Raw genomic sequence first — 13,024 nt, 5'->3', positions numbered from 1 at the left:
ACAAAACTGACAATTTCTCAGACCTTTGAAATCTTAACACGGTAATCCTCTGTTTGTAAGAACTTTAAACATGGAGATTGGCTGTCTTTCTGTGGTTTAATTTTAACTTGTTTGTTTTGGGCCGCCTCCAACATGTGCTGCAGATGGACACTTTCTCACAGAGCTCCTCAGCCTGGAGCTTTTTCTCTCTAGCTCACTCCCTCTTCTTTGGGTTTGAGTCTGGGGCTCACTCATGGCCTCAGTGGATCCACTGGCCAGCCAAAATGTTATTGTGTCGTCTCGCTTAGTGTCCCTTTGCCCCAGCCATGCTAATATATGTCGAATGGTCTGCTATTGTTTTGCTGCAAGTTGCCAACACAACAAAAACACCCCAAACCATCTTTGGAAGCAGTCCTGTGTCACAATATATCATCTAACCACCACAAAACTACTGTAACAAATGAGCATTGATAAATACCTTTCACAACAGCTAGTTGAGCTCCAGCACTGGTGAGGAAGAAAAGATTAGCATTTAAAAAACAGGGCCTGAGGGACTGTGGCTGTCTACCATGTCCCCTGGCGTTTTAGGATCCATACTGTGAAACGGATAGGGCCCTAATGGTCGGCCTTTTACAGATTAATAGAACACAGCTCGGGACATTGTATGGAGCATAAATCTGAGACTGTGACACAAGATCATTTAGTAAAAATCAAAGGAAAAGGAGGGAAGGCAGTAACACAAGCTAGCTCCTGAGAGTAGCCATTGATTTTCCACACTTGATGCTCATAGAACTAGACTGGAAAAGGGAAAGAAGAGACAGGCTGGTTGTGATAAGTTGATGAGCAGCAGCTGACACAAGATACCCACAGACCCAACCCGAAGATGCAGACAAATGAAACCTAATATTATTTACCACCACTACCCATCTGGATGGACAACAGCTGCAAAGGACTTTGTTACCCTGTTTGTAAGCACATGTTCTTTTCTCAAACATTACCAGGATGTCTTTTTAAACCACACCCATGGTCCTTATGCAGCTTTTCACTGGAAACCCTGCTGATCAGTGAAAAAGAGGAGACAGATCAGCGATTACCCTGTGAAAGGGAAAGGATGCCAAGCTCTTTTTGTAGGCTCAGTAGGAGCTTGAAAGGTCTTGTGACCCTCCCACCCACCACCCCCAGAGGCCTCCTGGGCACCATTAACACCATGAGAGAGGGGCACTGACTTCCAAGGTTTGGTGAGGCTGTAGAGTACAGCATCTGCACATCTGGAAGGCATTATGCTGTTCCTACCCAAGGGTGAAACACAGGGAAATGATGACGGGGGGGGGGGGGGGGGGTGTTTTGACCAAGCTGTGTGTGTTTTACAGAGAATGACTTAATTACATTGTTTTGTGAGAGTTAGGTTTATGAAACCGTGACCTCTTGAGAAATACTTGGAGTTGAATGAGGGTGGCATCTGGAAGTAAAAACAAAGATAAAGGGAGATAGAGAAACACAGCAAACTCTTTCTATTCATGGTGGAGGGGTGGTGTATGGGTGCTTATATGTGCGGCACAGCACACAGCCTGTATGGCTCTTTGTTCATGCAACTTGTTTGAAGACTGAGTCTTTCACTGGGTAGCAGGATGTAGAGCTCTGGACCCTTGGCAACAGAGCAGCTCCATTTGAGTCTGGCCTAAAACAAGATGGCTTTGTATGTGTGATCGCCATCCTGCTCCTCCCTTCCTTCCCCTGACCTCTACCTATAGGGCTGCAGCCTCAGGCATTGCGTACCAGGTGCTCCCCCTCGTTATCCTCACAGCAGCTCAAATCCTGTTACTTATAGGGAGAAGAAGTTACCTCAGCGCAACCTGACCTTCACTGGGACTAAAGACAGTCTGCTCTTTAATCAAGAGTGCTCTGACATAAGCCAGGAGCCAGAGAGAGACAGACCAGCTGACAGGGAGCAGCATGTGCTACCACAAGTTTGACGTTCCTTATGCCACATATAAGACTCTCCCCTTTTGTGCAAAAATATATTGTGACAGTACAACTGTTGTAAATGCTCATCTGGCTTGTTGATGGTTCATTTATGGCCATGTTGTTGGTCATAAATGAGGCCATGCCGCCTCAGGGCAAAGCTGAGCATTCTGGCATATGAAGTCTTGATCCTTATCTGAGGTCACAGATTAATACAGAAAGTCAGATTTTAGGTCTATTCACTGCCTAGGATAGCAATTACTAAGTGGTCCATATGTGATTCATGAAAAACAGTTTTGTCAGACAGCACGGGAACATTCTTAGTCATTTTGTGAGATTTTCCTGGCCGTGTAGTTTTCACACCCCCACCCCCTTTGTCAATTTTTTATGAGGGAGAGCGCTGAGTCCTCTCCATATCATGAACACATGCTGTGCTTCGCCAACACCCTCAGGCTCACTAGAGACAGGCACTGGATGATCCTTTCCCCCCTCCTCCTGCTCCTCTACCCCTACATCAACCTACCCCCACTACATGTCCCATTCCTCCTTTCTGTCCCCCCTTCCTCTCCCACCATGCCCTACCATCAGTCGGCTGTTATTGAGCAGGCATTTCACAGACACTCCCACTGAGACCAGTGACCTCATCAGCGGGCAGGAAGTCAGGGGGTTCAAGTTCCTCCTGTGAGAGTAATCCCACACATCTCTGCATATTTGATTCAGCAGAGTGAAGAGCGTTGTGGGGCTACGGGGGTGTGGAGTCCCCATGCTCACTTGTTTTTCAAAATCAGACCCTGCCACATCATCATTGTCATCACATGACCACCGACTATGGCTTATACTACCTTGGAAGGAGAACAATCTCAGAGGAAAACTAGCTAGATCCAGGTGTCTCTACTTCCCAAGCTCCAAATGGCTGCAACGTGGCAGTGGAACAATGTGGAGGAAGAGGTCAGATTGGAAAAGAAAGGGCAGAAGAGGAAGGATCTTTTAACAAATGACGAAAGAGGTTGTGTATATTTAACCATTAATGGACAAAGATGTGGTATATGTATATGACCATTAATAGACAAAGACTGCTCTGTTCCCCTGCCTGTGGTCCTACATCAGGGAATAATCATTAATTTGAAACATCAGGGACACGCAAACAGATTGGTGGCTTTTTTTCCTGAAGTGGGTCAATGACCTTGACTGTTTGTCAGTCCCTTCCTGCCAAAGTACTGTTGCCTCAACAAATGACATCAGTGAGAATATAAACCAACTCCTGCCTGGACACACCCACCTGGTCCTATCAAGGCTAGCATACTACTAGTGTTATTTTTTTGTGGTTATGTTGTAAGATTTTATTACGTTTTTTTGAAATTGTAAAGACAGGCAAAGCCACATGTGACAAAACATAAACACTAAGTACAGAGCAAAAAACTGCTGCATGTTTTGTTCAGGGAGTTTCTGTTACTGTATTGATCCATTTTCAAACATGTGGCATGTGAGTACATGTTTACAGTGGATCAATGAAGCCCCAATTTAATGTATCCTGGAGCTATATCATGCAAACACACAGTTTCACAAATGCACACTACCAAAAGCACATGCAGATTATATATTAGTCCCAACATACAATATGTTGTCCAAGCACTCACAGCTGAAAACACACTTTGAGACTAATTTCTTTCACATCTCATATACACACCTCCCACTCATTCAGGGAGCCAAAAGTGAGTGAGTTGCAACACGTTTGTTACCGGCAGGTCTAGGTTTGTGCTGACTCTGCACAAAAACACTTCAGTTCCAGAGGATTGCGTCTGGGCTTGGCCACTCCCGGCTTGCACGGCACAAAGACGTAAGCACTGCCAGAAAGCCCACAGCCATTCCACGCAGAAAAAGAGCAATACAGAGAACCCTGGAGGAGCTCACAAGACCAGGCAAAAAACAAATGGAGGGTTTGGGTGTGTGGGGGGGGGTGGGTTGATGAATGTAAAATGACTGTGTGCTGGGCAGCAACTCAGCTCATCAGAGATCTTTGCCTATGGGAACATTGACGGGTTTGTGCCCAGATGTGTGGGAGGGAGACAGAGCTATCCAGTGTTTGTGAATTTGTTCCAACTCTTCAGACACGGTCCATTCTCCTAAATAAATCTGCCATACTTCCAGGCTTCCAGCTACCTTGGCGTCAGTGACTTGATCACTGATTCTTGCACGCACATATAAAAGGTTGGCCTTGAAAATAGCATTCACGCGCACACACACTAGTGCACACTAGCCGTGCACTGTAAAAAAAAAAAAAACTGTAAAAGCTGTAACAGAAGGAAGCGTTAACATGTATTTTTATCTTGGACTTATCATTCAGGAAAAAGAATGTAGTGATAAAGTGATGCAATTTAAACAGCACCACATGTCTGTGAGGCCCACTGTCACCAGGCCATATCACAATCAGCCTTTCTGTCTCAGACGTGCCGTCAATGTGGAGGCTCTATGTGTTTTAAGAGCCTTTTTTCCTCTCTGTCTGACTCTATGCCAATATTCATACTTTCGTGAAACAGAACATTCAGATAGAGACTGCAGTGAGACTGGGAGGACATTCACTGATAAACTCTGAACCTTCACAATGAGAACATTTAGACTTTGTAGCCAGGGATGAGCTACTCTCCCTCAGCACCCAGCAGGTCACCATGATGCCTCCAGTCCGTTTTTACACCACAGATTAGGGACACTTTCGAGATCTAATTATGCCGGTACTTCTATGGAAAATGCCCCTAACTGTCATGTGAAACTGGGTTAAAAATAACACATTTCAACAGAGCTTGTTGAAAAGATATAGAGATATGGATTGATCTGAAAAAAAATGAAAGGTCTCAACATGAGTCAATGCAAGGCTTTGTGTGTCATTTAGAGGGGAAATAAAGTGGAAGAGAGGAGGAGTGATAGTGAAAGCATTTGAAAGTGAGAGAAAGTGTGTCCATGGAGATAAGTGTGGGTCACAGGAGTCTGGCTGCTCCGAGGTCAAGAAGGTCAGCGCTGATGTAGAAATGTGGAACGTCATGAACCGTTGCTGTGTGGGAAAACTGAGAAAAAGAACAGGGGAATATTTTCAGGTCTGTTTGGGATAATTGAAGTGCGTCCTTCAGCTGGAGTGTGTGTCGGTACAGAGAGAGGGGGAGAGAGAAGAAGAGGAGGGACGAAGAAAGAGGGGATTTGGTCCTTGAGCAGGTCTGGTTCCCATTAGACCAGAGGCCCGGGATCAGTTTGTTTGTACAGGCGGAACGTCCCAAAGGAGAACAGAGGCAGCCTGATGTTGCTCCTCCCAACTGGCCGCCATAGAGGGAATATCAGCTGCAGTACTTCACTCTTTCACCCCTCCTGTCCCAGTCCCCTTTCTACATCCCTCCTTCCCACCCACTCCTCTGGAACAAAGTCCAAACGGGTCTTCTAAACTGTTTACGGATGTTCTCTGTTTATGTGCTATTCATGAGAGCTGTGTCAAGAGTTCCTGTCAGAACCTTTGGCCTGACTGTCCCAGAAACCCTGTCATGTGATGGATATGTCATTCATATGCAAACTCAACCTTGTGTATTAATCAGGTTTCCTGTTTTCTAATGGGCATGCAAAGACAGGTCTATCCCTCACATGGGTTGGGCTACAGCGCTGCACTCACACGCTCTTTTTAGGCATAATCGCAGACTAATCAATGAAAAGCTTTTCCACCAGTACCGTAAAACAATGCTTGTGTAACACATTTTTATTCCATTAGAGTGTGTTGTGTCATGGAACATTTTGCAGCTTTGTCTTTGTCAGTTATTTCTATAATTTTTGCAACACAAGCCTCCCTCTAGCAATTCTGCTGCAGGGGTTTTTGGTCAATTTTTTTTTGTCGTTTGCCTCTGTGCTCACTGTAAAAACTACTGTTAGTAGGCAGTCAGACTTGACTGGCACCGTTGTTGTGGATTGTGGGCAATAAAAGCCTAACGACACCATGACCACATGCAGAAACGCTAACAGGTAAATAAAGCATGGAGACTGATTGAAGCAGCATGACTTTGACGCCACTGTGGTGTGACAGACGGGGCCATAAAGATCTGAGCGCACAGCGAGTGAGTCAAGAGAAACAGAGACCTGTTGAGGTTGTGGTAAAATGGTGAGGAAGTTCTCATCTGCCACTCTACACTGCTGTAAAACAGTCAGAGAAGGGTGGGGGGTGGAGTTGTAGGGGGTCAGGGAAAGGGAAGGGGATGATGTTTCTCCCTCGGTGCTCTGCAGGGAGCGGCTGGGGAGTGGAACAGTGATTTATAGGAGCCAGAAACTTTGCTGCAACTTTTTCCTGGAATTCGGGGCTGTTCTGAAGGGGTGGGGGGTGGGGGGGGGGGTGGGCTGTGGAAAGGGTTAGGGGGCAAGAGTGGTCCAAGGCTAGGATAAGAGCAATATTTCACTCAGGCCGTTAAATCAATTCACCTCCAGTAGGAGCCAAGCTAGAGAACCGATGAACATTCTGTCCTTTTGCAACTTTCTTTGACTTACAAGGCCTGTCTGAGTCCCTGGAGGTTGAAAGGGTGTTTCTCCAATCTGGAGACCTACAATTTTGCCATGTTATTGGAACTCATTGAGTGAATAGCATTCATCCGAAGTACAATGTTGAAGAAGAAAGTTGGAACTGAGGGGCAAGGAGTTTGTCTAAACAGTGATAAAAGCCCCACAGTTAGTATGAGTGACCCTCCTGCTCTTTTCCACCGGGAGCAGTGTGAATTTATTTCAGTAGCCTCAGTGAAAAATTAAATAATAACCATTTTAAGAAATGACACCTCGACTGGATAAATATTTAGCACCACAAAATGAAAACATGTGATAGTGTTTAAAGGATTGTAAACAATTGAAAGTCTTGGTTTAGAAAATTATACGCACATGTACTTGATTAGTATACTTGATTATACTTGATTGTCCATGTGTGCGTAACAGGTCTGGATTAGTAACAATATTCAAATATAGAAAAACCGTTGTCCTGTTGCTGCTTCATCATAAGAAAGAAAGTCTAAGTCAATCTGTTTAAGGTTAGCAAGATTATTGCCAGTCATAGAAGAATTCGTGTGAGCTGTTAATTAAAGCCAGATTTCTTTTTTGTTATCCAGCAGCGATAGTCGTCAGTTTTATGGAGCATTCTCTGTGGCAGCCGCGATGTTGCCAAATTCTGCATTTTAGTATTGAGCGCTCGAATGTGGAAACCAAGTCACGCACATATGTATACATGCGCACCTCCGTCTTTGTATTTCCCATCATCCACTCTTGCTCATTTAATCGCTCAGAGGGGTGATTGTTTATATGTTTTTCACAGCGGATGCTATCCCTATCAAACCTGCAGTCTGATTAGTCTGGTAATGATGCAGCAGACTCTTTGTTCCACCAGGCAGACTTTAAACTCGAATGGTATGACTCATACATCTTCAAGCAGAACCAGCCCAGCTGGCAAGCAGCAGCATGAGCTAACACTCATCATCATGTGAAAACCTCAGTCACAGATGTGTACCAAGGGCTGACAGATCCACTGATGTTAGGGCTCCTTGCAATTTATTTGGTGAGAAATCTAGTAGAGGGCGGCGCACTTTAGTCATCGTGGCTCATTGTGGACTTCAGCGGGGAAAAAGTGACAGCTGGATGTCATTAACAAGCGTCTTGATTATTTTGTGATGAAATATTGTTTGTGGGATGAGTTGCCAGCTCTTAAGCAAGTCTGTGGAATCTGAAGCTGGAGTTAATGGTCTTTTAAAGTATTATTTATGTTGTGTTTCTACAGCAGTGTATGAAAGAATTAACTTGCAATTTGGCTCCCTCTCTATGGTGTCTGGTAACTTTCCTTTTATTGCTATGGTTATTATAGATTTGGCTGCGGGTGATAAGTAATTTTGAACTGGACTGGCTGTGGCCAGTGAGGTAATCATGTATGAATGTATGTATGAACAGTTGTATGAATATCATCAATCTCTCTTGGCCACAGTGTAATTTTCCTTTCCACCTTCTAACCTTTTACTATAGTGGGAAAGTTGCTGCTGATCTTGTGTTGCTGTTCCTTTGAAGCACTTTCAAGTTACCCACCAACCCAGTGCATGTATATATAACACCTACGAGAAAACAATGCCAAAATGTCACAAACTTATCTGTACAGTTTGTGACGTAACTTTCTTTTTGGAAACACAAATCCTGAGTGCTTATAGTAATGTTCAAACATTGATTGTATGCAGGGCTTTTAATTTGACTGTGCAGTTATGCAACACTGGATTAGTTGTATCTAAATAGAGCTCAAGGCTTAAACATCTTAAAACTGAAATGTGAAATGACTCAGATACCGTGAGAAGAGAGAAGCATGAAATGAGTGTGTTTTGTAAACTTTGACTGGAGTAGCTGATGAACTATGTAAGAAACCTATAATACTCAGAATAACACAGGGTTGTTCACCGACTGTGTAGTGCAGTTCTTTCCTTATGTTTTTGTGTGTTTGTTCATTTCTTTCTTTCTTTCTTTCTTTATTTCCTTTCACACTAGTTAAACATGAAGATAACATGTTTGATCACTCACAATTGGAGCCTTATCACTGCTGCCCTTCACACACATGGGTCAGAGGTCATGGAAAAAGGAAATGAGTGGCTGCAGCAACAGGTAAGCAAAACTGTTTGAAAATATTAGTGGAAAGGGGAAGAAATGATCTCCCATTACGTGCAATGTACTGACCAGGTTACAATAAATGGACTTTTTCTTGAAACAATGCAATGACACATTTGATCTGGACCTGTACAGAAACTTTCCTCCGTGTTGCTATGACTGCATATAATAACTTGAGCTAAAGTCAAACAGAGGTGGGCTGTTCCAGCTTTGCGGAGTGGGATTTTGTTAGCACGACCTTGGTGGAGTGAGGTCTCAGTGACTGGAGGTGTTCCAGCTGCAGCCAATAATAAACACCGGGGAGGGAAGTGAGATGGTGATGGGAAGAATGTGTTCAGTGTGCTGATCAAAGCATCACTTCCCGGGTGGTGTGTGGAGCTTGACCACAGGGGACACAACAGTGTGCAGTCAATAAACTTGGGTGGGTTTCTCACCAGTTCAAAGGTGACTCGGAATGACATAATAAAAAACACTATAAAACACTATCAACATATTATTGCAGTTCACTGTTCATTGTTCTTATTAATTTACATTCTTATTATTTTATCCTCTTTTTTTTAAGTCCTTCTGTGTCATTCCGGCATTGCAAATTTGTCATGGTCCCTGCTGAAACTTTGGTCTCCCACTTCCGTGACCAAATGATTGTCTAGGCCACATCCAGGCCTAAGGTCATGATCTATGTGTGTGTGTGTGTGTGTGTGTGTGTTTGTGCTTCAGGCTTTATCAGAAGAGTGTGAGGTTTAGACCCCTGCTGCCCTCCTGCCATCTCTCCTCACACTCTTCTTTTTATTATACATTTTACCACTTTGACAACATGTTGGTTCTGTGGACGGTCTTCTTTTACCGAGCGCATGGAGAAAAGTCCTGATCACGAGAGAGGCTGGTACAAACAGTTGGATTAAAATATACGGCCTGACCCTGATCCTTCTTATCTTATGACCCCCAGCATTGACCCCAGCAGCCAAGTGCCAGTTTCCCTTTGGGAAAGAGAAGATAAGTTCTGCTCGAGGAGAGAAATGTGCAACTTTGACGCATGTGTTAGCACTAACAGCCTTTTGTAAACATACTTTTACAAACAAATACTCAGCGCTCTGCCTCGAGCAAAAATACACTGAGATCAACTCATTCTGGCCTCCCTTTCTCCGTCATACAACCAACAGCTAGCATGCAAGCTTCTCCAGGCAAGATTCCAATAGGTGCACGCTTGACCTGCTTACTGAAAGCTTATTTTACCCTCTATTGACCAACTTCATTTCACTTCCTCTGCTTACACACATACCATCCATTTTCTATTTCCTTCTTGACTCCTTTACCTTGTCTCCTGTGTTTCTCATGAACGGACACAAAAAAAAAGAACAGGTCTGTTTTTCCTGTTGTGCTGAGTGATTGCTGTGCAACATCTGTGCACTAATTCTCACTCTTACCTCGACGAGCACGTAGCACTCTGCGAAACTGCACGAATCGGCAAACCGCTGAGGTCAAAGAGTGAAAGCAGATGTTATATAGCTATTACAGATGTAACAGAAGAGCAAACAGCATCCCATGACTGTCTTATACAATCTGAGTATACAGATTCACACACACACACACACACGCACATGTGCACATGCACGACTATGACTAACCTTTTGAACTTACTTTCTGGTCAATTAATCACCAAGAAATGAAGAAATGTCAGAGTTGGTTTCTTTGCCACTGATGGCTGCCTTGGTTTCAGATCAAAACAACAGATTGAAGATTAAATGACAGGGATACTACCTGTGGCTCTGCCCAACACTAAACTGCCACCTCTCCAACTGCCAAATGACCGTTTTACCACAGAACTGATAGCAGTTGCATCACTTCTCCTATGGCTGCTACAAAAACACACGCTCTCAGTTCTAATGTTAATGGAAAAGACTAATAATGAATGTGTGGATTTGAATATGTTTTGCTAAGGGTACTTCAGCAAGTCTCTATAAACACTGCCCTAATCTGCAGGAAGCCACAGAAGTCATGACTCCCCGTCCCCCCCAACCATGTGGGGCCCCGCACTTTACTATCCACTAACACTCTACCCCTCGGCAGAGCAGAGGACAGTGAACACAACTCAATACTAATACTCACGCATAGTAACCAGTACACAGACGGTTGCATTAGTGGACCATGGGAGCAGTCCTTTCAGGCCTGACTGTAAAAATAAGGTAACTCTATACTCCTGTGAGAGACGCCTCAGTAGAGGGGTGGAGCAATGAAATATTGTAAAAGCACCGTAGAGACATTCAGTCATATCCAAAAGACAATATGTTTTGTTATAGGCACCCAGGGTAAAATTCCACATAGGAAGATTCCAGTGATGAGAGTTAAATCACAATGGTTTTTAAATGATCACAAAGATATTCTATCAAGTGGCTATTCATTAGTGACACATGAGTCCTATATTTTCTGTGAGTGACCTGAATGCTGACAGTGATTCAAACTTAATCTCTGCACAGTAAACAGATCAAATATAAAAAGGATTTGACTTCTTTTGTGCAGGAAGGAAGAAAAAAAAAAGATGGTCTAGAGATAAGCGGTAAAATAACACTGCAGGTTTCAGGGGGGAGGGAATGCAGGGTGAACGGATTTCTTCTAAACCTGTGAACAGGAGAGACATGTGGCACAGCCAGCATTTAAGCCCACTGTTTGAGGTATAGAGAGAGATAAGCCATCATGACTAGAGGCAGAACTCCTGCTTTTCAGTTTTGAGATAGAAAACCAAACCTCTACCGCCACAAGCACTGTCTGTGCCAATTAGCTCGACGCACAGTGCCCCAGATTATGCATTTTAATTATTTTAACACAGCAGGGAGGTTTTTGTTTCATCACCAACTCTCAGTAAATGCAAATGCTGATTTAAATGCAGAGACAGCGTTTGGTGTGAATCTTTTGAATCAAAAAAAAGAAACCTCTCAACACCTTTCTCGTTGTGTTGCAGAAAACAGTGGTGACAACAGCTTCACAGATGCGAACTGAGCATATTTCATTTCCTTTGACGTGACCTACAATCCTCTGAGAATCAAGTCATTTGGATCACATCATTTCTGACTGACTGTTTGGACAACTTTGATGCATATGACCTGAAGAACATTTACAGAGCTAAAAATACTCTTTTAACTTTGGTCAAAGCATCTGTGTGGAAAAGAGGAAACAGAAACAGAGGAAGCAAAGGAAGATCTTCCCCTTCGCTTTCTATATGTATTTCTGTTCTGAAATGGAAACAGTTTTATCTTTAGATGTGCTTTGAATGGATAGCTTACTGTGCATTAAAATTTCCCAGCTTACAAAACACAGGGCCTGAGAACTTTAGAGTTTACTGTTAATGACTTTCCCAGTGTAATCTTGTGTCTAAAAGTAGGAACATAGAATATTTAGACCGCTTTGCCTTTTTGGGTCTTGAGCTCTTTGAAAAAAAGGTCAATAGAGATGAATAGTAATGTCTTTTTATGTGTTGAACATCTGATGTACAACTTACTTTACCTACTTTATGTCACTGCTTTCATTTCTCTGACTTAAAATCTGCTTACTGTCCCACTTGCGGTAAGTTCAAACCAAGGTCATGTGAACGCAGTCTGTCTGTCTGTATGCGTCTAGTAAACGAGGCCGTTTCGCAGGCTGTGTGGTGTAAAGGTGACATTTGGAAGGGATTTCTTTCTTGCCAAGTGAAATGAGAAAATTGATACAGCTCTAAAACAGTGAGGAAGTATAAGTCTTCTCACTTCACTTTCCACAAGAAAGCGAATAAATGTATTTGAACTATTGCTTTCATGTTGCTCCTTTTGGTGTCAAGCTTTAGAAATCTCTAGAATGTAATGTAGCTTTCTACCTGAGCAGAGGCTCATGAAAAAATAGCATCTGAGAGACTTTATTTTGAGGTGCATTTTGGGGTGCACATCCACCAGCAGATGTTGTAATATTCCTCAGGGGGTGAGGGGGCGGGTATAGGAGGTTGTTAATAACAGCTGCCAGATGTGCAGAGTCCCCTGAGCCCGTGCACATTCTCACAGACAATGGAATGCTTGTGAGGAGCCCCTACAGGAAGTGAGGTCAGGGCTCTCGACCCCTCCCCTAAACTTGGTGAGAGACACAGCAGTGGGGCAGCTTTAATGGAGCGGCTTCTGAAAAGTGTCCCATCATAAACTGCTGACAGTGAGCAGTCAGTCCATAAAGGCTGTCTGATACACATCCATTACACACTGCCTATTCAACCTGCCAGCACTTCAGCTGAGAGCACAGAGTGTAGAAAACAAAAACATCGCACCATTAAAGTGCTGTTTGACAAATTTTGCTAACCGCAACAGAAAAAGTGCAAAGATTATGATTTTTTTTCCTCCCCCAAAAGTTCTTCTCTTTTCTTCAGAATGAGTACTTGCCACATACTAGCTGCTGCAGGGACAACAGAGATGAGTGCGATGACAGTGGATTT

The sequence above is a fragment of the Thunnus maccoyii genome, chromosome 18 (assembly GCF_910596095.1).
Source record: "Thunnus maccoyii chromosome 18, fThuMac1.1, whole genome shotgun sequence".
NCBI lineage: Eukaryota > Metazoa > Chordata > Actinopteri > Scombriformes > Scombridae > Thunnus > Thunnus maccoyii.
The sequence above is the reverse complement of the archived record's forward strand: the minus strand, read 5'-3'. Positions refer to the sequence as shown.